Below are 6216 nucleotides of genomic sequence, written 5' to 3' on the forward strand. Positions count from 1 at the left end.
AAATGTTCATTTTACATTCTCTTGTATGTTTGTTTTAATTAGGTCTATTGAATCAAATTGGTTTTCAATAGGTTTGTTTTGAGTATGTGAGGTTTCTAGTGTTTTATTAATTCAAGTGGAAGAGATCTTTTTTACACATCACTAGATTATGAAGTGACATTGGACATAATTAAGCTTTGGGCCATACCCTTTTAGAAACAACAACCTAAACTAAATGATTAGTTATAAAGAATTATAAATTTCACAAATTTAGTAAACCAATATTAAGTGTGATTTATGGCCTTAAATGAGTTTTGGAGGGTAAACTTTGAAATGCCATAGAACTGAAATTAGAGGTCAATAGAGTGTGTGAGGTCCAATTATTGGATAGAGTACTTGAGAAAATGCTCCTATAACATTAGAGTTAAACATGAGGCATCTCAGGTCAAGTGCCTAATGGTTAAAAGCATGTGTTTCCTCCTAAGAGGTCATAGGTTCAAAAACCAGAAGGGGTTAGAGTAGGTATGCCTTCGTAGATAATAATCAAATTGTTGCGTGGAGGTGGGTCTCTTGTCCCACAAACAAGGGGGTTTCATACACCAATTTGGTGTCTGGCTTGGCTATGACCTTAAAATTGAATAATAATAATAATTAAGATATAGATTGTTAGAAATTCATAATCTATAAGGGTGAAAGGATGGAGCTAGGTTACACTTTTTGGCGAGAGATGGCACATTTGGGTGGAAAAAATGATTACTCAATTGAGCCCTTTTTAAGCACTCAATCGAGCCGTTTGAGCACTTAAACAATGTAACCCAATGTTATTTAGGAGCTCAATTTAGCCATGTCTTTGTGGAAGTCAAATGAAGGAGATTGGGTTTTGGATTTATTTTCCAGCTCAGGTAAGTTTTATTATATGGAATTGAATTTCAATATGTTATTTATTAATTTATATGTCATTGTACTAATTTAATTCGTTATTTCTTTTGTGCTTGATAATTAGGTACAACACTAGCATGTTGCCTTCAAAAAGGAAGAAATTGCATTGCAATTGAAAAAGATCCAATACAGTGCAATTTCATTCAGCAAAGAATTAATGCTCTTCAATTTCTTCCAGATGCAATGCAAGAAATTGGGTTGAAGAAAGGGGACTTTAGTGAATCACATGTGGCAAAAAAGGCAAAGGAACCCCAACCACCATTACATGGAATGATTGCAAAGACATACATTAGGAGATTCGCAGACATCAAAGATCCATTAGAAAAGGAAAATGAGCAAAAGGAAGTAGAAAATTTTGTGGAAGAAGACAATGATGAAACTCTAGAGGACGAAGAGTTCGAATTACGTGACATTGTTGACTAAATTTAAGTTATGCTTGGAAATCAAGCTTTTCAATGTTTTGACTTTGACATTTTATGAGAAGAATAAACACTGAATTAAGGTTTTTATGAGTTCAATATTTGTAATATGTGATTTCGCATTAATTTTTAAGTTAATCAATACTTTTTGAAAAAAAAGTGATTATTATTATTTTTTGACATGAAATTCATAAAAAATAATAATTATTTAACCATTTTTAGTTAAAATTTTCGTATAAAAATTGTGATTTTGACATGTCAATTATAGCAAAAAATTATCAAAACGTGTAGTTTTTTTAGTTATATTTATGTTAAAAATGGTTATTTTTATGTCCATTGTTAAAAAATATTGTTTTTTAGAAACAATTATTTCATGTGGATTGAAAAATTAATTAAGGATGTATAAATATGTAGAATATCAAAAATTCAAAATATCGACCTTCTAATTTAAAAATGCAAAACAATAAAAACCTCACTGCAAAAAAAATAAAATTAAAATAAAAAACAAGAAAATATGAAGAAAATGACCACTTCAAAAATTATTAAATTTACAAAATAATTATTTACATTTCATACATTGGAAAATTTAAAGTAAAAAAATAGGTCTTTTAAAAAAAAGGTCTGATGCAGAATACTCACTTTTTAAAATCAGTATGAAAATCACTACCATTCTAAAACATAATGTACATAAAAAAAATTAAAGTGCCAAAAAATATGCTCTAAAGAAAACATGTGTGTTCTGCATCACCCCTTTTCAAAATCAAGTCACTTTTTTGCTATCTCTACGAAATGGGTAACAGTATCAATTCCCTTTTCAAAGTTTACATTGTTCAGGTGCACTGCATATTGAAAGAGCTTTCTGTGGGGTGTGATGAGCGAGAATAGACAAATGGCAGAGACAGTTTGCTAAGTGGATGACATGGAATCTTCCAGAAACTTCTCATATGACACTTGCCTCACTGAATTCGCCCAGGGATGAGTAAGAGATCAATGAAATCTCAAAGTGGAACCAAAAGCTATCAGTGGAATGACACTAATCAGAAACCCAGAGCTGACTCACACCCTTGCAAGACATATATAAATGGATCCCTCATCTAAGAGATCTGGAGGCTGGAATTTTGTAATTTGTAAGGAAGTGTTGTTAGTTTCTCTTTGAGAAGGAACATTGTATTGTTGGGAGATCTTACTTTTCATGAGGTGAAGAGGGCTTTGATACTGGGAGGATGATGCTGGATCAAACAACTGGGTTGTAATCCTCTCTTCTACTATTAATAAATTTCTTTGAGTTTTCCTCCATATAATCGTGTATTTGTGAATATTGTTATTTGTGAATGAAATTGTATGGTCAATGTATTTCTGATTCTGCATTGTTTATTATATTATAGATCAAGATGCTTTGATGGTGCTTTGTTACTTTGACTCTACAGGTATTCTTTGAAGCAAGAAAAGTAGGAGAGGAGTGGCAAGCTCTATCAAGGGAGAAAGAAATTAAGCAAGGAGCTAAGCGAAAGATCTAGGTTGGTCCCCTTTGCTTCTCTCTTATCTATCATATATAAAGGAAATCGCAAATTGCTTTAATTGTTTGTTTCTAAGATAGCTACCCATCTTAGTGGGACTAGCAGATCGAAAAGACACTAGTTTTCCAGGAAACAAAATGGCAACTCCGTTGGGGATCGAATAGTTTGGATTTTTTGTCATTGCTGTTTGCTTTATAAACTACAGATGGAGCCTGAAGTTATCCAGATAGCCTTCGAACTGCCTTTGCTATGCAATTGTGAAGTAAATGAATGCTGCTTCAGTCAATCTCCAGGTTGGTTTATGAACTGAACATCTGACTTAAAAGCATTCTAAGCGCCCTTGTGGTAGCTCAATAACCTCTTGAGATCATACCCCTATACTTTGTTTTACTGTCCATCATAGCTCAACCTACACCACTGAACTTAGCTACAAATTTTGAGAAAAAAACCACCTTAGTTTCGCTCCCTGACCCATCGCACTTTTTGTGAGTGGAAACTAGTATTCATCGCACCTCACGTGTGTAGTAGGTGAGATGCATCCCTATTTCCCTGAAGTACAAGTGCGATGATTAAGTGATATTGTTTCTCTCTTTGGGATTTGGTTTTTTCTCCTTGTTTTCAGCTCTATTCAGTAGTTTTCCTGCTTATGATCAGTATCTCATTACTAAAGCCTCCTTCCTTTACATTATTCAACCTCCATTGATTAGGATTTGTAAATGTTTTTATGTATTTGTCTATCATTTACTGTCCTTTGTCGAAAGTAGCTTAATCGAATTGTCATTTTGATGCAAAAAGTGTCGTAACTATCATTTTGAGTCAAAAAAGAAGAGTGTCAGAAAGTCTTCCTCCTCTAGATAGTCGATTGTACTTTTGTCATTGTATTTTATTTGAATTGTTAATATTTGAAATGTCAAAAGTATTTTTCCATTTGAAATTGGAAGTGTCGTTTTAGTCTTCCTTTCATTTTGAAAAGAAATTGTTGAAATGTCACTTTGAAGAAAATAGTTCAGATCTATACTTAGTTTTCCTTTTTGGCATTCTCACATTAAGGAAACGAAAAACAAATACATGCATTTGCATTTGCATTTAGATTGTGTGCGAAAGATGATTTAGGAAACGTGCATTTAGTGTGTACTCTTTACTCTCTATTGAAATAATCGTACTCTTCTTTCCTTAGTATCTAGGATTTTCATTGCTAAAAGAAAATAAATGACTGTTTATCATTTTAGATTGCATATTTAGGAATTTTACATCTACATCACGTGGTGAACCTTGAAAGACAAACTTCTAATCAAGATCAAATCTAAAATAAATCTGAATGAACATAAAAACGCTTTGGAACCTAACGCAACACATCTAGAAGTCTAGGCTAGAGACGTGTTCCAGCGTCGTAAAACCTGGTAACTATCATTTTCATCGAAGGTTGGGTGATTCCTCCTCTTTGATATGACAAGTGCTAGTACAGACTTGTGCTCCCTGTACTGTCGAGTATATATTGGGAGACCACAATGGGCTGATATCCTTTATCCTTAGGAATTCGTGTCTGTCACCCTATCGATCGTAATGCATTGAACACAACATTCGGGAAGATTTACTACCATACATAAATTCCTTGGTAATCTCTCTTTAATTTACCACCAAGGTGTATATTGTAGTTTTGCGATTGGTTTGGTAATCCCTCTGTCTAGATTTCCATAGTAGTCAATTTCGTTCATTTTTGACTCCTTAAAAGAAAAGGTCCATCTGAGCACTTGTCACTTTAGACTCATTAAAAATCGAAGGTGACTAGAGTCACCTTTAGCTTTTTCTTGACTCTTAAAAATTGAAAAAGCAAAGTTGTGTCAAAGCATCATTAAAATTTATTTAAATATGGAACATATTTTTCCCTTAATTTTGAGTTGATTAAGTAATCTGCAATCGTGGAAGAAAGTCAATCAAAATCCCGTCATTCACGGAGACTAGCGAGTCAACCGTCTTTGACTCCGGAGACGAAACCATTCCGAGCAAAATGGTCTCGTTTAACAGAGTCCAATTCACTTGATTTATTTGAAACTTGTGTTTCAACATCGTTAGAGACTATAGTTACTCTGATCATTTCTGGTACATCTGCCTTTACAGAAGAAGCTCCACAGTTACAAGAGGACATTAGGGCTAATCCTAGTGTAATGGTAGGTACTTTTATACCTGAGACAACTCAATCTAAAGTTGAACCAGGGACTAAAGTTCACTTACCTGAACATCTGGAAGTTGAATTCCAGAATTTATAAGGTGCCACCCCTCTAGTATCGTTACTACAAAAGCTATACCTTCTTCTGCTCCAGAAATATTTTACAGACCTGACGGTCTACCTCTTCCACCTGGACTGATTGCCATAGAAGAGATTGTATAGGATCTTCCATCCAGTTCCCCATTGCATTTTGGAACTGGGATCCACTTATATCCTTCTACTACTAAAGTTATTTCTTTTAATCATCCTTCGTCGCAAGTTCCTGTCGAATCGCTAGGAAATATTTTGGATAGGCTAAATATGTATCTACAACCATCAACTTCTAGGACTGTGTCATCTGATACAGCCACAACAGAACTTCCTGCTGCCATTCCGACGATGTTTGCTGGTATACCATCTGTCCCAACTAATCATCAATTACAATATTGAGTCCACCCAGGGACTGTTTCGACGACATGGTCTGTTCCTACTTGTTCATCCAGAATCTTGTCTGGCATTTCTTATGTTCAAACTCAGCAAATTGATCCGGCATGCCAGTTTTAGTTTGGGCAATCCAGTCTTCAATGGACGATCTATCCTTTGAGCACTGGATTGCCGCCATATGAGGGGATGTATGCTTTTTCATTGTTGCCACCTTGAGAAAAACCATATGAGAGTTGACAACAAAATTCAGGTCAAACTGGAATTATATCCAGTGGTTGGATACCGATACTACCTCAACAACCAAGAGTTGTATATTCAATGCAAACAAATCAACCTGTGTCGAATATTCCCACCACACCCGCTATTGTGACTGTGTCGCAAGTACAAGCACTGCTTATTGTATGCTAACCTCAAGTCTCTTAGGTTGCAATACAACAGCCTCTTGTCTCTACGGCTCAATCACAATCTCACGTTAGTGTCTCCTTACCTGGAACGACTCAGGCTCAAATGGGTACTATCACCCCGCATCTTGGTCAATCATCCAGTATTGAGCAACAACAAATGGTCCAACAACCATGGCTAGTACAATATCAACAACCGCAATTCCAGCAAGCTTACCAAGGACCTGAGCAACAAGGCTTTGTAGGTAGTGGACAACCGCATTTTTGAAATGGTTATCAACAACCATACTATAATGGTTATGCCCATCAAC

This window comes from Pinus tabuliformis, chromosome 9 (genome assembly GCF_031772625.1).
Source record: "Pinus tabuliformis cultivar Carrire ecotype Pingquan chromosome 9, CPIR1, whole genome shotgun sequence".
In the NCBI taxonomy this organism is placed as follows: domain Eukaryota; kingdom Viridiplantae; phylum Streptophyta; class Pinopsida; order Pinales; family Pinaceae; genus Pinus; species Pinus tabuliformis.